Source organism: Empidonax traillii, unplaced genomic scaffold (genome assembly GCF_003031625.1).
Source record: "Empidonax traillii isolate 1590-97213 ecotype Southwest subspecies unplaced genomic scaffold, ASM303162v1 scaffold961:size224692, whole genome shotgun sequence".
NCBI lineage: Eukaryota > Metazoa > Chordata > Aves > Passeriformes > Tyrannidae > Empidonax > Empidonax traillii.
The window spans coordinates 36,059-59,228 of NW_020956154.1; the positions used below are offsets into that span (position 1 = coordinate 36,059).

At 39.9% G+C, this 23,170-nt stretch overlaps 1 protein-coding gene across 1 annotated transcript in view; it reads left to right on the forward strand.

Annotated features, from left to right (window-relative positions):
- Nucleotides 1-308: 308 nt before the first annotated feature.
- LOC114067783 (SPRY domain-containing SOCS box protein 4-like) overlaps nucleotides 309-23,170 on the forward strand; it is a 136,000-nt gene continuing 113,138 nt past the window's right edge. Inside the window, exon 1 of the mRNA XM_027903456.1 lies at nucleotides 309-357. The gene's annotated coding sequence lies outside the window, so the exon portion shown is untranslated. The remainder of the gene's footprint in view (nucleotides 358-23,170) is intronic.

A 23,170-nucleotide genomic window follows, 5' to 3' on the forward strand; every position in this document is an offset into this window, starting at 1 on the left:
CTATTTTTTTAAATATAAATGTAATATTTATACTGCCTTGCATATTCCTCTATAAATTACAACTATACTCTATAATTGTAGACATAGATTCTGACACTCAAATTATGGGGTTTTGATGGGTTTTCTAGTTTATTATAGTTTTTCCCAGCAGCTTCATGTAGTTAATTAAAAAACCCCAATCTATTTATTTTCTCTGTCAAATGGAAAAGGAAACAAGTATAATAAAAGGAATTTTTATTTTGAATTGGAAAGTAAACAAATGTGTGCTGTATTAATTTTTATTTATTTATTTATTAAATTTTTTTTAGTACTGAGGGTATACAGGCTTCCTGCAGAAACTGCCAGAGCAAAGCAAAGGTATTTTGGAGCAGAATAGAGTTCAGTAGATCTGTTGTCCCATGAAAGATTGCTGGAACTCTGGAATGGTCTAGTTAGCTGAATGGTCTTGCTTACCCTTTGTAATTATGAAAGTACCCATGTTACATTCAAGCTGTTGTCATCTGAGCTTCAAAGTCAACACTTGAATTTAAAGAATTTATTTTTTGATGAATATTTGTAGTTATACTTTCGATAACTATTTACAGAGTCTCGGGTTATCTGCACTTTCAGTGGAAAGCTTCCATTTTCAGCTGTTCCTCATAGTCCAAAGGGTTTGGATTCTGTGATGTACCATGTGGAGGCTGCTCCCTGCACCTGTAGGGAGACTTGGGAAAGTCAGTGGGACTGTACAGAAAACAACTATTGTAAAACATTCTGTAAACAGAGGTGCTGGAGTATAATGTTGAAGAAAGAGATGGAGGAGAGATTGTATTCCAACACATGAAGTTTCCTTAGGAGCTTCACAAGCACAACATAAAATTACAAAACCAGTGCTTATTAAATTCTGGGAAAATTTTATTGCTTATGGAACTCCAGTCTGAATGTCACAGCTGTTAATAATTACAACCAGGAATAATTACAGCAGCAAAGATTAATGTAATCGTACATCTCAGAGCATACAGGATAATGGGAACAGAGTGGATGCTTGCAGGGTGATGGAAGTTTAATGCAATGCACACATTCTTGGCTGATTAATAATAATTTTCTGCCTTCATGTAATACTTTACATGTCTATACCATTGTACATGCCTTTACAAGCCTTTAAAGTATCCTAAGAAAAGAAACTGGCTTAACATCCCAGTTTGCCACTATGTTGGGATGTTGCCTGTTGTGTTAGTAAGGATTCTTTGATCAGTGACTCTTTTGTCTTCATTATGTATCTCACCTTGGTGTAGTTTTGTGGTTTTTCATGAACTCTTCCAAAGCAGGAGATCCTAAGAGATATTAACTGTTACTAGATGATGCTGTGTTTCTGGTTTTCACTTTTTAAAGACTTTATTCTTGGGACTTAGCTAGCAAGGATTTAATGTGGTTTGGTTTTTTTCACCTTGTGGCTTTTTGAAATTACCATAACTAATTTCGTTAGCAATTCCATGCTGCTTCTAGACCTAGAGTTATGAAACTCAGGTCTGCAGACTGCTGGTACCAGCCAGGCTGTGGTAAATGGTCTGCAAGGATCAACAGTGCTTTTGATACGGAGTTTCATGAGAGGGCATCATCATTTGGGAAGAGCCAGAGCTGACAGAGAAAAACACATGGCAGCATTTCTCTTGTTCCATGGAAGCCAGTGTATTTTTATTTTATGTTTCCCCCGATCAAAGAATATTTGTGCAGTCAATTCCTCAGATGTGGTGGTGGTTGATAACTTGTTAAGGAGCAATAAATGGGTCAGCTGCTTACCATTTCACCTGGTTTGTACCATGTTTCCTTGTATTTATCTCTGTTGTGGACCTAGCAAATCCCTTCTCAAAACCTTTCCAGTACCCTTGGCATGGAAGTAACAGCACATGGTCTTTGATGCAGTTCCTTGAAGGTGTTCCACTCTCCCATCTTCTTTTCAGAAGATGGACTTCATCATGCAGGATGGACTTTACCCTTTTTTCTCTCTTCAGTGCCAGACTGACGTGCGGTCAAATAACCCTGAGGCAGCTGTTTCAGTGGCACTTGGCGTAGCTGAATTTTGTTACCAGTATAATCAGCTTGCAGATTGCTACTTGACTTTGATTTCCACGTCAGTTTTCTCTGGGAAAGGTGGCTTTCATTTCCAGCTCTTACTGTCTCAGCTAGCCTGCCTTGCAGAGTGTGCTCCTCCCCAGCATGGGGAATGTTCCTGCAGCTCAGGGTGCGCAGCCTGCAACACAGGGAAGGGGAGAACAGCAGGAGGAGTGCCCACTGGGCCCTAATGTTGCTGATTATGGAGAAGCATGGGAAAGCTCCATCAACACACCAGCAGAACTGGAGGTGCTCCTGGCAGGTCCAGGTGTATCTTTCCATTTGGTTTTACAAAAATTTATGTCAGGCCTTCTCTTCGTGTTCTGTTAATCATCTTTATTTTCTTTCTTAGTCCTTTTTTTTTTTTTTTTTTAAATCTCTGTGGTGGTGTGAACTTCTCACACCTTATAGGAAAAGGATTTGGAGAACTTTTCCCTCCATGAGGCAAATGGCATACCCCAGCTGTGCTTCCCAGGCTTGTTAATGGATCTGTTTTATTGTGCTCTGTTCCAGTGCCAGAAAATTTTGTCAGGCAATCCATAGTGATTGATTCTATAGAAACAAAACACCATTTCCTTCTGTTTTCAGTCTGGAGTCACGTTGTAGCTCTCACACCAGAGGCACTAAGCAGCCAGTCAGATTTTTATTTTTTTTTCCCAGCCATTCCAGAATTCCTGCACTTGTCTACAAACAGCTGTACAAAATTAAGTGAAAATAACTTTCAGTTCTGGTCTTCACACCTAAAAAACATGACTTAGAGACTGACTGAAATGGCTTATCATCCTTTTGGATTTCATATAGAACAAAAAAAGCCATGTCCCAGATGATGGAGTTTCTGTAACTTCCTGAGTTTCATACTGTCTTTCTTGATGTAAGGTGTTCCAATGCTGCATGGAATCAGTTTTTTGTGATTCCAGCTGCTGGTCATCCATGGCAGAACTTGTGTTTAAGAATTTGATGCATCATTTACAGTTTACTTTGTCATATTTTCCTTGCAGGTGAACCTTTATACTTCTAAGCTTTATACTTCCTACTTTCAAATCAGAAAATCCCAGAGAGCACAAATGTTCTTAGCTCTTGCAAACTGTAAAAAACCACAGTATTCTGTCACTAGATGAGGCCAATATAGAAATATTTGCAATGGCAATACATTGCTCCTATTCTCACAGGTTTAGTGTGTTTCTGCTAAGTAACAAAACTACAAATTCAAGTGATGGCTGCAAGAGCCAGCACAGTATCTGTGAGGGAGCTTCTCTCAGTAAGCTTTGCTGTGAATTCATTATAACTAATGGTGAAGTTCCAATGTGTGAGAGTTAGAATTCAGGATATGGCTCAGTCAGTAGAAGTCACTAAGCCAGCGTGGCTTCACTGCTCTTTCTAGAAATGCTGTCGAGTATTTAAAACAGCCTGAGAAAGGGGGAGATGAGTAAGGGTTGGAAAGGGTTGCTGGGACAAGTAAATGGAATAGAAAAGAGGTAATAGGGAGGCATGGGTGAAGTCGAAGACATGCAGGTTATACTTGATGGGGAGTAGTGAGATTTTGTCAAAAAGTGATTCCATAATAAAGCATATCCGTCTTCCAAAATATGGTCATCCACAAGGCATGTGAGTCCTTGTAGGCCTGGCAAGGTAAATCCAGGCCAATCCATACTGTCAGGGTTAGATTGCCACCTGTCATAACCTCAAAAACCAGCCAAGGTGTGTTCACCTTTTCACTGAAACCAACTTCCAACAGCTACTCCATATCATGTCTTCATGGAACAGGAGGAGTAACATGGGTTAGTGTGGGTCAGCTTTATCCTAAAGAGATAGAGCTGTTGACTTAGAATATTTGTGAAATTCTTTCCCCCTTAAAAAAAAAAAAAAATCTACAAAGAAGCACTAATAGTAGCAGTACATTGTTTCTAGAGCAGTTTTAATTCTATGGGAAAATCAACCAAATTATTTGCAGTGCACCACATGTTCTGATGTATTTTGTGAAGGGTTTAAGCCTTCAGTGTTTCTCTTCTTTTTGGATAAATTCCCTGTTGGTTCATTTTTAAATTCTCCATAAATGAAAAGACAAAAATGTCCTCCATCAAAATGTTTTCCTTTTGCTAACTGTGCTGTCATAATGAATACTGCATTATACAAAATGAAACATTGCTCCATTTTCTTCATGGAATGCTGGGATATTTTGATCTCTTAGAAGTTTGGATTTTGTACCTGGTGCATTTTTCCCAAAGCACTCTGGCTGAGCAAAGCCAGCCAACACCCTTTCACAGAGCATGGTTCCATTGAAGACCTTCTCCCTGGCTCTGCATCTTCGGCTGGGTGCAGACAACTGACCTTTGGGTGAACTTCTTGTAATTTGCTTTTTCTATTTGTTAATGATTGGAGATTCTGTGGAGGATTTGTATGGCAGCAGAATGGGAGATGAACAATAATGTATGTCCTCATTAAGTCTTCAGTATTTCTTTTTCATTGGACTTTTCTTTGAATGGGAAGAACTAAGCCCTTATTCAGCAGTTAATGGCATCAGAATTGTCCTTCTTAAGTAAGCAAATGCCTACTGTACTTCTTAATTTGCTTTTAGTGAAAGGATTACACAGAGGCATTATTTGGAATTTAACATAGTAGCTAGCAAGCGTATGTTTGTTTGGGATTTTTTCTGTTTTCCTGACATGGCTTTCTCCCCTTTCCAGGCTGACTCTGTGCTGTCCAAACAGCCTGGGAACAGCCAGAGACCTTTTTGTCAGCTTTCAGTCCAGCACATTCCCACACCTCTCTTTTCCAGCAATAACCCACTATTTTGTTACTACTTTTCAAGTTCCTTACATCAATTAGTATCAAAGGGTTTTGAGATTATTATATGGAGCTTCTGGCACTTCCACTTTTTTCCCCTCACTTCTGGAGACAGTATATTTTGCTGACTTCTGGGGCGGTTTTTAATTTAACACCCTTTTATTTTTCTTTCTTATTTTCTGTGCTCTCACTATCCCAACCTCCTTTTTTATCCTATAGCAAAGGGCTTATCTTTGAGTTTTTACTGATGATCTTCCATGGACCTTGTTTTTTAATGTAAACATAAATAAGTGTCTTTACATCACTAATGAGTGGTGTCATTTGTTTGCTGTAAAACCATTGCTATGATAATATTTTAAAAGTCATGAAACTTACATTAAAATGTCTTTTTCTGTCATCCCACCCTTTTAAAAGTGAAATTGCAGACACTGGGAAAGTTTTGAATTCAATTGTGATGTGACATGTTCCTATGCATTTAACATATGGCAGCAACTTTTCTTTTTCTGGCTGTGATCCAAACTCTTGACTCTCCATTCCTGTTTTTTGCTCATTGAAACATCCACTCACTTTGGATGGATTTAAGGAAAGGCTATTAGGAAATAAATGGCAAAATAATGGTTTATGTAATGAAAAGTACATGAAATGTAGTCTTAAGTGGGTAGTTAACTGTTTTCTGGTGCCCTTTGTTTCTATATCATCAACACCATTCCAACAGGTTTGGTAAGGGCTTTTTTTTTTCATTTTGAAAATCTAAAGCTGCTTTGCTTTGGGTTTGGGTTGTCCTTTTTCTATTGCAAATGAAACACACTTATTTTTAGTGATTTTTTTCATTGGTGAGTCCAGAAGTTAATGAAATATTTGTATGAATACCTTGTTTACAATTACTGCATGGTGCCACCTTATAATTTATCACATTTAGATCACTTCTAGGATTGTGCTAATGAACAGCTCTATTTGCAGGTAACTTCTTATGTGATCAGAACAGCAGGGCAGTCCATAAAAATATTTTTTGAATGAATTTCTCTGTAGACAAATAAGTGCTGTACAAAACAGACCCAGTCTGGGTTTTTTCACTTAAAACATTGCATTCCCCTTTACAGCAAAGCACTAATCTTAAGCCATACCCCATGTTTTTATCCAAAGTTTCTTCTTGAAATCTCTCTCGAGTTATTTTATATTTGTCTTTCTTAAGCAACACATTCAAGCTGCCTGATGCACACCCTAAACTTTATCTCAATGTCAAATAGGACTATTCTAAAAAGATCCACTGGCAGACTGAAAAAGAAATAAACAAATCCATCAGCTTGCAAAAGTGAGAGTTGAAAAGCCTGGAAATGTTAGCATAAATTAGAAAATGTTGATCTCCTGCCAACCTTCTACTTTCAGTCCTCAATTCGTGTGAACTGGTAGGATATCAAATTAGGCAAGTTAACCTCTGAAGCTTTTAGGGGAAAGCTGTTTTGTGTCCCTGGGTTCTCTGCTGACTCAGGGGAAAAAAGCTGGCAGGTTGAGCTGGGTTGTATATTTTGGGTGGACAGTATGCTCAGATTTATTTTTCCTCCAGCTCTGCTGCAAAGTGAAGAACAAGTTTTAAACACTGATTTTGAAGTAGTCACGAAGTAATTCTTCATTCTGTGTGTATCCTACTGTTAAAAGAACTGGAGTACCTTAGAGCATTTATGTTCAGAAGGCCACGATTTGCACACTTTGAACCTGTTAAACTTAACACTGTCACTACTAAAATCACCAGGTACCCAAAAAAACGTGAGACTCACTTAAAAATGAGATGAGAAATTGTTATTTTTAGCTGCCTTCTATTCTGTGGACCATCATGACTTTTAAAGCACATCTTGGCAGTCGTAAGAGCCAGAGATCTTACTCTAAAGGTTGGGATTGTCTTGTAAATGCTTCCCTCTGTAGTCCACACCCTCCAAGGAAGGTACCCAATCTTGTGAGGCCCTGTGGTTATTGAGAGCTGGCAACACTTTGGTTCCCAAGCAGGTGGGACCAGAAGTGTCCTTAGGCTGGTTAAACTTCTTGGCTGTGTGGACAGTTTGGTACCTGCTCGGAAACAGAGGAAGAAACTAACGGCTACTTCGAACTCCTCCTTTAAAGACAGTGCCTTGCAAGCCAAAGAATAATTTCTTTACCTGCACAATGCTGGGATTTGACTCCTTAATGGTCAGGAAGGAAAGAAGCACCTGTGTCTCCTCTACAGCCACAGCCATGCACGGTGTGGTGTGTCTGTGAGGTCTCAGCATATACTGCTGACAGCAGATGTGCTCTGCAGCCATGGTGATAGAGTGTGAAGCAGCCTTAAAAAATTTGCCTACTGCTCTCTACTTCTTCTTCCTCCAGCAGAAGGAACAGTTCAAGACAATGAGCTTGGCAGTTTTCATCCCAAAGTCACTCTACTTGTATAATATCAAGACACAATGGGCCAGATTTCAGTGATTGTTTTCCTCAGTGGAATGTACTGCTTTGCCTTACAGCCTTCTGTAAGGTTTGGGAACCACTGCAGGGATGGCAAAGTTAAATAAAACTTTTATTTTAGTTATAATTCTTTCTGTCTGGTAGCAGTTAGGAAACCAGAGGGGCTAGATCACTTTGTAAGTAGCAGTAAGTCTACATTTATTGAGAACTTTGGATTTTTATACACTGTAATATCGTTTTTTCCAAAGAAATTTATCAGTAAGAGGTCTTTAAGGAGGAAGGTAAACCAATGATGAGAACTTAAGCTCTGACTGGAATTTGTATTTGCACTACTAATGTGACCTTTTTGGTCTTCAGAAAAAATAATTTACTATCTTTTGTTTCGTAGTGAAACCCTACAGTACATTAGCTTGCAGTAGTATTTAATAGTCTCTATAAAGATCATTAACAGGGAAATGTAAGAAGAATTGCATGATGTAGTTGGTCTTAGTTTAGTATAAGAAAGTAAATGAGAGGGATGGCTCTATTTTATTATTCCTCAATTGAGCTCCAACAAGTTGCTGCTCAGGATTCTGAAAGGGCAAAGCTGCTGTTTCTCAGTGATGTGTCATAGCTTGTTTTGTTCTGTTCTCTTTCTTTGGCCATCTAATTATGGTTTCCCTGCGGAAGGGAACGGGATGATCCATGATGAGTGCTGTGCCTTTGGCAGATGGGCACTGCTGTCATACTCCTGGGCTTTCATTTGCATGTTCATTACATCTCTGTATTTGCAGAGGAAGATTCTTAGAACACACTAAAGTTTCAATTATCTGTAGCATAGCAAACCACTTTAAAGCTGTACTTCAGATTTTTACTGTCTGACCAACACATATCTGGTTTTTTCACAGGAGGTTAAGCCACTGCAGTGCAGACTAGGACTGGCACCACATCCCAGCAACCCTTCTTGTCTCTGTGTGCCTCAGCCTGGTTATTGGGAGGAGGATGGAGCACTCCCATCTGTGTGGAAAAATTCCTGATGCGTACTCATGCTGGATGGTGGGAATTTCTCTGAGTAGTGTCAAGACCAGCATCTGCCTCTTCAGAGTGTGTGTCTGCCCAGTGCTACTGATGTGCTTGTCCTGCAGGCTGTCCCTTGTGTTAATGCTGTTGGTGGTGTGTGCTCTCTGGGGGTGCCCTCAGCAGTTCTGAGGTCAGCTCGATGCTGTCCTGCACTCCACCAGAACTTGCACTGATCGCTCTGTCTGTAGGGGTTTTTTCATGCATAAAAAGCTGATTGTTTGTAGCCAATGTTACTGTAGAAACCCACTGTATATTGAATAGGAAAGGATGACTGCCATGGAAGTGTGTTGAACCCAAGTGTTAGATGTGACAAAACTTGCTGATGTGGCTGCAGGAGAATGCTAGTTGAGGAAAGACAGGGATTACTGCTCAGTTGATTGATGACGCTCAGATCATACATTCACACGCACTAGACCTGCTAAGTTACTTATGAAATATAACCCAGATGTACATTCATGGGTATTAATAATTTCCTTAATGTAATGTTATGAAAAGGACTTCATCCAAGGAGACACAATGTTGTTCATTAGCACTGCTTCCCAGCTAGCAAAAGACAAACCATGTTTAAGTGGCTTGCTGAACAAGAGTTTACTTAAACACATCCATAAATGGCTTCAAGAACTAGATGAACACATGTAAATGTAAGAAGTGTAACTGCCTTTAAAATAAAAAGCAAAAAATCTCCCAGACTGGAACAAAATAAACTTGAACCTTCACTTAAATGCTCTTGAGGACACACTCGTATGAATAATCAAAATGTGAAGATCAACTTGCAAACCTTGACTGATTGTGGAATATTTCTGAGCCAGGTGAGCAGAGAAAGGGGAGAGAGCAGGCAGTGAGGACATCTCCAGGCAGTCCCAAACGAAGTTTGATGTGGCAGGTTTCTACCTGGGGGCTGCCAAAATTTCCAGCACATTTTTTTCACTCCAACCCATAGTTGTTCCAGGGAAGCTGAGCCTTTCCCAACAAAACCTGTCTCTGGACTAAAATAGTCTGCTGCTTATCTTTAGTGTGGAAATGGTGCGCAACAGGAGGGGAGGAAAGGATTAAATGAACCTTGGCTTTAGTTCTCAGCGTTAGAATTCAGTTTAAAGGAAAGGAAACATCTTAAAATTTTGGTGTTCCTTATTTTAGGAGTGGTTTATTTTTGTCTTGAGTTCGGTGGTGAGACATTCTCTTATTGGTACCCATTCCCTTTTGTTTCCCTTTGCACCCCTTATTTCTGTTAAGCCTTTGTAAGGTTGTAATCTGCTGTGCCTTTACATCTGTCTAAACACAAATGGTGTTTCTGATGTTTTTAACACCCTGAAGGAATTTATAAACTCTGACCCAGTGGTTGTTACTAATGGTTCTGACTGGCCATGGTTTGTTCTGGGCTGGCTGTCCTTCAAGTGGTTGGATACAGTAGCAGTGATGTAGGGGCCTGAGACACCGGTTTTACTTGTAGGATTTAAGAAATAATTGGTTTAAACATGAATTTTCTTTGATGTTAGCAATAAAATGGGCTGGCAAGAACAGTGTTTCTATGCTTGTGCCTATAAATAGCACAAATTTTCTTTTTAAACCTTTGGTAAAGACTTGAGCTAGTTGAAAAGTCTGCTTTCTTGTGTTCCAGCCACTAGCAGTGAAACGGCTTTAATATTTAAGTAACTGTTTTTATTAGACTCTGGTAGGCTTTAATAGGTGTTCCTAGAGTGCTGTTGACTTGCTCTTTATTGGTTAGCTGAGAGAAAAAGCTTTTATTCTTTTCCAGCAGGACCCTGAGGGTGTTATTCAACACCCTGGGGCAAGATGCTGAGCCAAACTCAGCAATAGGAGGCCATGACAAATCGGGAGTTGAGGGCAATATAGCAGGTTGAGATCTCAGCTGCACTCTCAATTTGTTGAGTTCCAATTTTTACACATTCAGAATGTAATCATCAGATTCTGTTTCCTACTGATTATCTTCAAAATATGTTTACTCACACAGAGTCATTTCTGTTGGTGCTTTGAGCGACTAACTTTTATGTAAAAGATGGTTCTGATAAGTTGTCTTCTTGCCCTACATCAAAGACAGCTTTGTCACTTTCAAACAAATAATTAAAAGAAACGATGAACAATGAAAAAATTCATACCGCAACACATTAGGTCTTATGTGAAAGTGGGACTTGAAGTGAGACTTCCTGTCCTACAACCCTCGAACTGCTAAGCATCATTTTAGAACGAGTGGATGTAAAGCATTTTCGTACTAGACTGGAAAAACAAAACAGAAATGTCACTTCCACTGGTGTATGTTGAGTCCTTTTATTGGTAGGTTTGGGAAAGAATAAGAAACTTCTGGTTTGTTTAAAAACCACCACAACAAAGAAAGCAGCAATCATTTTTGCTAGGTTGGGGTGCTGAGCTTGTATGTTATGTTTGGGCTGATCATCTGAATTCAGGAAGGATTGCATAATTGGGCTCTCTCCTAAGCTGTAGGATCCCTATTTGCTAGATAAACACTTATTCCAGTAAGGAATGCTGAAGCATCATTTGTTCCCACCAGTCATTACAAGCCCTGTCCAAAGAGGTGCAGGTGGGACTTGGCCTGAAGTCTCACTTTAGGGAGGGGAAGTCCTGCCAAGGCTCCAGAAGTAAAACCAGAGCAACTACCAGGCTGGTCAGTGCAGAATGGGATTTTGGAGAGGTTTATACCTGCTGGAGCTTTCTGCTGATATAGTGTCCAGTCCTGGGGCAATTCCTTCTATGTAAAAAATTAGTATTATTAAAAATCTTAAGCAATGCTGTTCAGAACTGGGTGTATCCACTGGAAAGGTTAGGGACTGCTTGCAGAAACTCAGTTTTTCAGGAGTGGAGGTATCAATTAATTGTTTTTACCACAGAGATGCAGCCTTATGTAAGCCACCTGCACAGGTATGTAAGCTTGATGCATTATTCCATGATCCAAGGAAAATTATTGCCACTTTAGAATTTTAAACTTTAGAATTGACATTTTTTTTCCCTCCAAATTGCAGAGTAATTTTTGGAGTTTTTATAATTTAACTCTAAATGTCTAAAGTAGCAAAAAGATCGGTCAGGGAGGATAAACTTAAATGCCTTTAAAACATTTTCCTGAAAAAAGAAAAAGGTATCTGTAAAATATCCTTACAGCTAAAAGACTGCTTCCAACTGATTTCGCTGAAAATACTAAAGGAAAAGTATCATCTTATACCTAAGACCTGGCAGAGCAAATACCATCTGAAAGAGGGCTTTTTTATAGAAAGCTTTAAGCATATGTATCTAGGTTATAATAAAGTAACGACAGTATTTGCTGTCAAATTCAGATCCTAGGCTATTAAACAGTTCAGAACTGAAATCTGAATGTGAGTTTTTCTGAGTTTTCACTTTATTTTCTGTTATTGCTTTCAGCAACTACTGTTGTCAGCTGGGCACTCAGGCTATTTTTCCTCCTGCACAGAAGTGTTGAAGGGTTGGAAACACCGCTTTAGGGTTAATTTTCTGAAGTGATGTTTTGAAGTGTGGTTATTTTTGTAAGCCACTAGTCAGAGCAAGGCAGACAGGCTAACAAAATGTGAAATATTGGGGCTGCTGGGGATGGATTGAAGACTAAATATAATTACATTGAAACAACAGGATGAATGATGTCAAGCTCAAAATAGAACTCATGCAATTTACAGTCCAATTTGATGCACTTAATCTTTCTTACTTGGGAAGGTCTAGGACGCTGAACAACAGGCTAGTGGTTAGTATTTTAAATATTACTAAAAAGAGGAGTTTAGTAACAGAATTCATTGTTTATTATAAAGGATGCAGTTTAATATAGAAGCTAAATAATGTGAAGCTCTACTTCCTAAATATAAAAAAGAATATGTATTTCTATATGTATTTATTTGGGGGGGGGTGTCCAAAGACTCTGCCTGTGCTTTCAGTTTCCTTTCCCAACACTGAATTTAGTTGCATTTTGAAGGCAAAAAGCAGTTTCTTCTGCCTTATGTATAAAGAAGGATACTGACTGTTATTAAGATAAATCAGGGACGATCAGGATGTAGGTAGGGGATGGAACCTGATGCATTTGCACAGGTATTTGCTCTTCCTCCTCTAATGGGATGTTTGTACCCTGTGCTGTGGCTGCGTGGCCTTGTGCTGAAAGGATGGATCTCCAAAAAGTGTGTCAGCTTCAGCTCTCTGAAAGCCAGTTTCCCTCAGGTCTCTTCCCCCTCTGGTCTGATCCTTGTCTAGCTGTGCCAAAATTCATTGATACCATGGTGGATCAACTTTTACCAAGCTGTATGAGGAATTTAGGACCATCTCTAATCCTCCATTTACCTCTGACTGTTAAAGGTGACTAATAGAAATTATCTATAGATAAATATGAAACTTTTTGCCAGCTAAGGTCACTGTTGCAAATAGTAAGAAATCTGATCATTTTCATACCTATACAAAATATAGTTTATAAACATTGTATATTAGGGACAGTTGTATATTTGCATGTATACATTTGTAATTTTGCTCCTTTCCTACTGTTGAGTTGCCAGAAAAATAGTTGACTGGCTTTTCTAAAAAACAAAATGGATAAAGAAAACTCTAGAAAGCTGGAAAGATTTGTTTGGCTTTCAGCAAGAATAAACATGTCAAGTTAAACATCCTAATCTGGGCAATTTAGTTCAGCTCTGACATTTCTGCCTTAGGCACTGATTGGAAAATTGTGGCTTATGTCACAACCAGCCAGCTAAACTGCCTAATTTTGATCTTGAAATTTCCATGATCAACATATTTTGTTTTATTTTGTCCTTGAAACTGAAACCTCTTTACTCTGCCTGTTTTTTAGCTAATTAATATTTTTCACTCTTCCACTGTGTTTCTACCTTGCAATGAAGCAATGAAGGAATTGGCTCTTTTGTAAGGCAAATGTAGTTTAAAGTGAAATGTTTACAAATGCTGGGGGGTTTAGTCCTGGCTCCTCTTGTCAGTGTAGGAACTTTCTGGGAAATCTCCCACATATCTTGCCAAGCAGTCACAAACTTCAGGAAAAACAGTGTGTCATTCCTCATGAGGCACCAGACTTTTTACTGCGAAGGGATGAAAGACAACAGGCATAAATTGTAACAAAACAGGTTCAGATTGGATAAAATCCTTTTTTTTTTTTTTCCCCTTTTTTTTTTTTTTTATATATGAAACCCAGGCAGTGGAACAGGTTGCTTTTAGGTTATGCAGGGTCCATCCTTTGGGGTTTTCAAGATCCAACCGTATAAATAAACCTTGAGCAACTTGATCTGACCTCAGAACTGACCCTGCTTTGAGTAGGAGTTTGAGGCTTCCTGAGGCCCCTCAGGTCTCTTCCAGGGTGATTATTGTGTCAAATCACCCAACTGCTCTGACACACGTGCAAACCCACCCTTGTTTATATACCAGGAAGATGTATGTATGTTACACAGAAAACGCTTGGTCTGAAAATCAAAATCTCTGAAAGCTCTGCCCGAGACACTTGAGTAGAATGAGCAGTTAAAATTGTACCTATGTTAAAAACACTTCTAGCAGGCACTTGCTTTCCTCTGCTACTGTTCATTTTGGGGAGCTTTGCTGCTTTTTTCCTGCCTTAGAGACCTTAAAGTTGTCTTCATCCTTTCTTTCTTGCTTTATCAGGTATGGAAGCACCTGTCTCAGAACTAGTTGTGATTTGGCAGCACATTACAGCTTGAGGCTCCTTTTTCATCCTCTGAATATGTTAAAATATATATTCTGGGGCACGCCTGAGAAATTACATTTATGCACTGGAGCTGTTTCTGGTTGTTTTTTTTTTTTTTTTCTGTGAATGCCTTCTCAAGGTAAAAGAATGTGGAGTTTTAACAGAGGGGAGATTTGACAGCTGTTTGTGGAATGCACTGCAACACTTATTGATAGAGGCATACATTTATAAGCACTCTTAGAGGATGTCCTTTAGTTTCATTCAGGGTTTTTAGAGTCATTCAGGGTTCCACGTGCTGAATGAGGATGGACTTAGGTGTGTATATACCAGACCTGCCATACAATGGCTTTATCACACACAGAATCTCTGAATGTTTTGAGGCTTCTGTTAGTGTGAATTGGTGGAAGGCAGTAGCAAAAGCACAGCCAAGAGTAATCTCATGTGATGAGTGATATTCTGCAGGGCACAACTATGATTGTCTCTGAGTAGCATTTTTCTCCCCTCGATTTCTTATTTCTTGTCTCATTTACCAGGTCTCTGGACAGACCTGTTCACCTGCTGCTTCTGGCACGAGGTGGTCTAGAGCAAAAGGGAGCAGCAGTGTCGAGCTACAGATACAGGTGGTGTGGACACCAACACGTGGGAGTGTGGAGACCGAAATCCTAAGTCCCCATGTGTGATAGCTGACAAACTGCATGCGTTAATTGAGGCTCTGAGGACACCCAAGTGTTTACTGGGAACTGTCCCTGGTAAAATGAGTTATTTCATAGCTGCACGTGTTCTCTTGTCATTATAAATGCAACATAAACAGTATTTCAGGTTTTTTTTAGCTGGGACACACTTTACTTTCTACACAGGCCAGCTGCTACCAAACCAGTACCAATACCCTGTTTGACTCCATCAGTTAACTGTGCAAACAGTAAGGCAAGAATTATCAAACTCAAAGAGAAAGATACAAAATATAATTGCCTGATAAAATGATTCCAGTGCAGGAAAGGAAACAAAGTGAAACTGCAGAAAGAGCACCTCTTTGCTAGGAAGGATGTGGTCCTTCTGGTGTTGAATGGTTTCTTTCTAACTCTCAAACCCTAGGATTTCTTGGTTTGCATGGAAAAAATTCCCGGTCTATTCACACAGACTTTTTTTTTCCACTCTTAAACTACAGCTCTGTTAAATCCTTTGTTCTCATGACTTTTTCTTCCCCAAATTATTTTGCTTTTTAATGTGATTGCTCTACAACTTCCTCTTTGAAGAGTGGCTGGTCGTTTAAGTTGCACAGAGAAAGTTGAGAGAGATTTCACTGAGCTTTAGACTTCAACTGGCAAGAAAAAAATGTGTAGACAAACTGTTTCTTCCCTCGGGATGTAATCAAGTGGCACTGAGTTGTAATTCAATTGATTCTTACCTTCTTTTAAAAATTATTAAAAAAAAAAAAAAAAAAAAAAAAACCAACCAACAACAAGTCCACCTATTCCCCATTTTGCTTTAGAGCTTTTTGCAAAAGTGTGATAATAGTGTTAAAACAGAATAAACTAATCTGCAGCTTTCTCAGTTCTCACTCTTGGGTACAGGGTTACAGAGTCTTTAGTTAATGAAAACTTTCGTATATGTATACACAGAATGTTTTAAAAATTTAAGTTTTCTGGGAGAACAACATCAAAATAAAAATTCATGTTGAGAACAGATTTTTCTTTACCTAGCATGTTGTTATTCCTTTTATTTAGCCATAAAAGAACTAAAACAAATTATGTAGTTTACTTCTCAGTAAGGCTTGTTTAAAGGGCTTCAAGTGACTGATGTTATTTTAGGCATTACGTGTCTCTGACCATTACTCAACATCAAGTTCCTACTAAACCCTTGTGTAGTTGTCCTGATTCTGCTGCTACTGGGAGAGTTAACCTAAAGTGAGATGAGAAATCCTGTTTTAAACTTTCCTGCAGGTAAAACCAGTGCTTTGGCAGTAGAAGAGGGGCAGGAGGTGACAAAACAGAGAGTGATGTTTACAACTCCCAAGTTTGGTCATTTGAAACGTGTGCTTGACAACTTAATTGGACCACTATAAACAAACAGTAAAGCCTAAAACCAATGAATTCTCCAACAACCAACACCAAACCAAGTATCCAAACAAAAAATGACCAACTGAAAACAAACACATGCAAATCCTTCCTGTGTGCTGGCTTTCTAGCAGCTCTCGAGGTCATGAAGCTACAGCACATCACTAGTGCTGGACATGCAGGGCTCCACCTCGTGAGCTGAAGGAACCAGCTTTGAAGAAGGCAAATATTTGGAAGTCTTGGAGCTCTATCGGTGGCATTGACCATAACACTCTGTAAGTGAATTAAAAATAAAATAGTATCAAAACTATGGAAAGAGAATGTATGCATGAGTTATTACTCATCTAGAGCCATGTCTGACACCTTTCCATCTTCGAGCTTGGATGGGATTGATTCTTACATCACAAAATTGTGGAGGCTTCAGTAATAGAGAATTGTGTTAATAGAAATACAGGAAGCACTGAATCTGAACTGTCTGTGTCAGGGGAGAATAGAACCAGTGCCTTCAGTGATGTTGTTGCCTGTGTTTACCCTGTGCCTTGTGCTTCACTGTATTTTCAGGGGTGAGAGTCTCACTGTGCTTTCAGTTCTCAGCTGTGAGCACTTCTTTCATTCTTTTCTTTTTTTTGCCTTATGCTAGAAAGAACAAACTTTGTAGAGAAATAGTTATTTTAAGGTCAGCTGAAAGGGCTGCCATATCCCCTCTGCCTTCCTTTATACCGGATTGTTGTTTGGCCTTTAGGGAAAGATCAGTATTTGCAAAGCACACGTGGGTGCTTTCCTGTGGCTGGCACTCCGAAGTGATTCTGGGTCTGGGCTCCTTGCACCGAGCTCTGGGTGAGGGGATTGGTGTGCAGTGTCTGTGCTTTGGCAGTTTGTGGGAGAACATTCCCTGTGCTCGCGTGTGACTTGGCAGTAGTGACGAGATGTCTTGTGGGATCTGAGCCCCACCTTCCATATTTGGGACATGTGACTGTAACTGCGCACAAGTGTGAAGGAAAAAAATAAAATCTTGTGGTGTTTGACCTGAGGATGACTTGAAGAAAACTGATTAAAACACAACTGATGCTGGGGTTTTGTTGTAAACTTGTGGGGAGTGCCCATGATGTTATTTGGGAAAACAGAATGCAATGCTGAGTGTGCCCGAAAAAAAAACCCAAAACACACACACAGAAAGGAAATAAGCAATTAATCCTAGAATATAGAGAGAAAAGGACACAAAAGAGACATTTTTCTTCCATGCCACTTCTTCAAAGTGATTCTTCTTTATGCCATCTGATGTCATTTTGGCACTGGCTGAGGTGATGTTTCCAGCAAACCACTTCACTCCGTGTTTTGTTTTCCTCTTTTTCATCTCTGATTGACAGTCCCACCAAGAAATAACAATGAAAAATTCATGAGGTCAATCCCCAATTGATTCAGAAAGGACTTTCATGGGATTAGATAGAGGCAGTTAAATTTCCTGGGGCACAAGTGTGTTTTGAAGAAAGGGATAAAAGTGTATTATTCTCTGGATAATCCCGGCTGAAATATAAAGGATCACTTTTGGTGAATAATTAGAGAAAATGTCCCAAAACTATCTTTAATTGGTGTAGCATAAAAGCAAGTATTAACAGAGATGAAAGAAATATTTTTGCTTTGGCTCCAGATAAGTGATTGATGTGTAGTATTTTACTTGCGCTGGATTGTAACTTATATTATTGGTTCTCTTTAGTGAGAACAGTGACCCAGCAACTCTGACTGAGTCAGAAGAGTACAAAACTATTAACTGAGTGTTAATGTGCATTTTTATTTTATAGCATGACTTGTATTCTTGTATTTTCCTTCACTTTCTTTCTCCACACAGAAGGGGGTTTGGTTTTGTGTTATTTGTTTTTGAACCACTCACGAGGACACATAAAAATTCCATATATGACTGACATTAATTTGTATCTGTGATCTGAATTGCTGGGTGATAAGAAACTCTCTGTTCCTATCTGTTGGAAAGTGTGCAGAAGTAAAGCTACAGAAAAACTAAGCAGCATTCACCTCCTTCATAAAACTGCCTGTTGCCTGCTGGGAATGAGCCACAGGGCTTGAAGGTATTTACCAGGAGAAGGTAAATACATGTCAGGAAACCAGACTCTTCTTTGTGTTGATCTGCTGGTACTTTTAGAGGGACTTTCTGAGGAGGTCAGAGGCAAAGGAAGTTCAAGTCTTCTAATGACATGTAACCCAGAGAACAGCCAGTCCGTGAGCTCTGGAAATAACCACTCAGTATTTCTCATGGGACGTGGGAAAGCTGCTCTGTTTTCAGCCTCTTGGGGCTATTGAGAGGACACCAGCACCAAACCACACGTGCCTGAGGGGTCTAACCAGGATCTCTGTGTGCAGCCCACAGGACAAGGGTGCTGGGTGTTGAATCCTCACATCTTTTGGGTTTCTCTCAGATTGTTGTGTTGAGCTGACTTTGGACGGGTCTTTTTGTATGCTGTCAGTGAGGTCATCAGCACATGCCAGGATCACAGTTCAGTGTCATTGCCCTTGGATTATACCAGGGTAACTGTAAACCTGCTTGCCAAGAGGAAAAACATGAGATTTATAATGAGAAATCAAATGGAAAATCGGTATTTAAAAGAAGAGGGGGAAAAAAAATCTTGTTTTTTTTATTGCAGTGTTTATTTTGGGCAGTCTAGACATGTTGTGGCAAAGTATTACCTGAAGGTTATTGCTTTCCTTGTGGTTTACTTCTGTGTATGTATACATTTACCTATGTGCTTGTTATGCCTGAAATAGGTTTTGTGTCTTCAAAGTTTTAGTTTTATTAAAAAAAAAAAAAGTGTCTCTTTGAAAAAAATCCAAATATGCTCCCATCATTTGCTGTCTTGGCAGTGCACATTCTCTATCCATCTAATTCTCACTGAGCATTGTCCCTGCTCTTCAATGTGGTTGTTTTGGTTCTGCTGAGATTGCCTTATTCCAGTGATTGTTTTACAAATAACACAGAACAAGCTTGCAAGGACTAACTTCTTGGGGGAAATTTTTGGGTTGTACTGAAAGAAAAAGTTACTTTGCAACTTCTCTATTTCCACTCGTGGCACTTAATTTCCACTATTTCTAAGGTTAATTAGATTTACAGATAACTTATGCAAAAATTAATTTTTTTTTTTTCTGATTAGCTCATGATTCCTTAGTGCTCTCAGAATGTTTTGTTGCTGTTTTACCCAAGCTCATTTTCCGCCTTTCCGCTTGTGCTCCTGCTCATTTTTTACAGGGAAGAGCTGCAGACATTTACCTTTCTGTAAAAGCAGAGGAAGCTGAGGGTAGGAGCACTTTGATACTTTGGGCATTAACTCAGCTATTTCACAGAAAGCCTCTGGGGAGGTGTTGGAAGGGCTTTGAGTCTGCGAGCTTCCCCAGTTGGGTGGTCTGTGGAACAGCCCACCGAGAGCCGGGGTGAGGTGGGGAAGGAAAGAATGCAATTACAGCCTAATTAGAAATCCAGATTCTCCTCTGCGAAATGTGAAGTTTCCTTTTCTGCCACAGAAATGAACCAGACCTTTAAGGCACTTAAAAACAAACCCTCCAGCAAAGAAATTATATGGTTAAGAATAGCCAGTAACCACCAGTTACATTTTTCTTCTCGAGTCACCTCTGCAATCTCCAACCCTTGCCCCATAGTTATTCTGGTGGGAAAACAGAGCCCAGTCATGACAAGCCTCTCCCACAAAACCTCTTTGAGATGGGTATGTTCCAAGACAAAGTTTCTTTTCCCCCTTCTCCTTCCTGCACCCCTCAAGTGAGCATATTCTGACTAGAAGACTTTTTTTGGAATATCCCTAACACCTATAACTAGCAGCTGCTGAATACTTTTTTTGCTGAGGAGTGAAAGGGTATGCTCTGAGCAATGTGGGAACCAGCCTTTCTGGAGAAGAGGCAGTCACTTATGAACGTGATTAATGACAAATCCATGCTGCGATGCTGACTTGGTACTTGCTTTGGGTGGTGTCTAAGGAATTTATTAGTGGGTAAAAACAGTTTGCAGAAAGATCACCTTACTAAATGAGTCTAGCAGAGGTTTTTCTTCAAGTTCTTCAAACATGTTTTAGGTTTGCAGGAAAACATCTCACTTCAAATGTGCCATTAGATTCCTAGTGGAAATACTTATCAGACATCCAAAATCAGAGTTTATACCTGATTTAATCTCTGCATACTTGTTAACTAAATTTTATTGATTATCTATGTTAATTATACAATCAATAATCTTTTAAAATGTCAATTCCCTAACTGCACAGTTCTCAGATCATTTAGAAGCTATGTTACTGTGCCATTGATTTGAAAATTTCTCCCTTGATTTCGTCATCTCTCCTGAATGTAACCAAGGAAAGCAGAAAGCAGCAGCATCCCGGGAGCAGCTGTGTGAATCACCCACACCCAGCAATATTTGACCTTGGGGTGTCTTTTCTTCCTTTGCAGTGACTATTTCACCGTCAGGAGATGAATTGTCTATGAGTCCTGTTAGAACCAGGCTGTGGATAATGAATTTCCACAGCAGAGGATGACTCAATACTTTCCAATGGCTGATACAGGAAACAGCAAAACAAATGAGGAAGATGTTCTGTAAGGCCCAGGCTCTCCAATCTGAGTCAGCTTCGTCTGGCTTGGGCTTCTATTTCAGTATCCTTTGAAATCATCAGTTCCTCTGCTGAGCACCATCAGTTGAGGTCGTTTGCAGTAACGGGAGCAGACTTGGTGAGCTGGGCCCTCTTAACTCACCTGAGGTGTGGAAAGATTGCAGCCTAATTTGGGACAGGGGTTCCATTACAAGTTTGGAAAAGATGGTGGGGGTGAAATTAAGTTAAAGCATCTTTTTTCCATAAGCATGGGTATTTTGTCACCATGTCGATGATTGGTATACATTGACAACAGATTCGTTTGGGGAAACAATATTGAACTCATTCAAATATTTTCAAGTGGTTAACACCCAAAAATGAGGATATCATCTGAATGCCACTGGGGCAGGTTGGGAACAGAGTAAGCAGCAGTCCCAAGCAATGGTACAATCATGGGAAACAGGGATGTATGGCATTATTGAGGTCCTCTAATCTTCCCTGTTAATTTAGTCTGGTGGAGTTTCAGACAATATGGTACATGAAATGTTCATTTACACTGCTGGGCAGAATTTCAGTTTGCCTGAATTACAGGACTAGCTGGTGAATATAGCCTGAAGGAGTGGAAAACCTCTGCTCAGAGTCTGGGATTGGACACCTGTAAGGCTAGTTCTGTGATCCATCAAATCTTTTTGGTCATTTTTTTCTCCGTTATACTGATTACATAAAAAAGGACTGAGCAAGCTGCGAGCCTCTCTTGGGACACAGATCAATGGGGCCATACAAAGGCACCAGTTTTCGCTCTTTGAAAGACAGCATAGCTTCGGGGCAATGTATGTGATTTACTAAACCCTGCTGGTGTGACTGTGCTGCTTTGTTTTACTTGGTACTCGTGGTGTCGTTTCACTGTTCTTTATTACACGATGCTCTGTCGAGTATCAAACTCGGTAGGAACAGTAGAAACTCAGCAGGACAACGTTCGTAAAGGATCTTAGGTTAATTCATACACAGAGGTGTCTCCATGCACAAGTACTTGTTCATCACAGGTTGTGTGTGTCTCTGCCTACCTGATCGTGTACAGCTGCCAGGGTGTTTATCCCTGTTCTGCAGGAATTTTTGCATTATTCTGTAGATGTCCCATCTATGAAATAAAAGGAGCTTTGTCCTGCCTCGCTGTGGTGATTGCGAGGTACACGGTGACAGGGAGTGTAAAATACCCACAGGAGACAAAAGTTCAGAAAATTCAGTGTAAGAAGCCTCTCGGGTTGTTTATCCCTCTGCTCCTCTGAATTTATTCTCAATTTATACCAACCTGATGGAATCATCAAGTCTCGTTTGGAAATAACAGACGAATCTAGAATGAATCTAGAAAGAGCGTCTTGAAAATATAAGTTGTGTAGGCACACAAACTCTCCCACAGTTCAGCCGCTGGCGCAGTAACCTCACAATGGCCGTGTCCTGTTCCGCTGATGGAGTCGGTACCTCTCAACCCCGTCCCCGGCTTTGCGTTCTGTGAATCTCGCGGGCAGCTTTGAGGAGGAGCGTTTGATCTGTGATTTTTTTTTTTTTTTTTTTTTCAGTGTGTGGCACTTTTCCTGAGGCTATCCCCAGAAATACAGAAAGGCATCTGCTCATCCGTAACACATCTGAGCGCGGCGGGGTGCCCCGCTCCTCAGCACCTGTTAACAGGGACAATGGCATTTGCATTTCTAAGGATAAATGTGAAGAGCTGTGTTCGAGTTTGGGGTGGTTGGTTTTGTTTTGAATTCTCTGCACATACTAGCCTGCTTTAGCTTCTTTATGTTGCTTTTCAGCAAAGAAACTAAAACAATATTGAACTACCGACCAGGGTACTTATACTACTAAGTACCTTTGAATCCTTTTATTGAAATCTGCTCAGTTTGACCTGAATCTGAGGCTCTTCTGCGCTAATTCAAGTTATATATTTTATTTCTCCTGTATTCACTTGTTTCAGCTTCTTGCCGCTAAAGTGTGTTTGTGTATGTGCTGTGCTGGACCCCATAATAAGCTCTCTTTGGAGGTGACAGTACAGTATGAGACTGTTACCTGTAGCATGGTTTAATCGCATTTCTCCCTTTTCTTCCTAATCAGCTGTTGTGGGTTCTGCCAGACGGTCAGATTACTGTCACTATTCGTCTAGAAATCTGCCTGTGCTGTTCTTTATCCTCTCTTCCTAAATCGGGGTACCCGAACGGAAAAGCTCCTCCTGTATTTCATATTTATGTAACAGTGGTCTTTCAAAGATCTTTCATTTTCCAGCATTATTGTCTTCCTTAAAAACAAACAGAAAGCCCCCCCCCCAGTGCCAGTGATGGCCCATTAAGCAATATGGACAGGAGTAAATTCAGCATATGCCAGCAGTTTGCCGCAGTTACTCCTCAGTTTAATTGTGTCAGAGCTTGCCAGCCCAGCCAATGCATTACAGAAATTCTGGTACTCGCCAGTGCTGAACCCTTTCTCTCAGGCTGAAT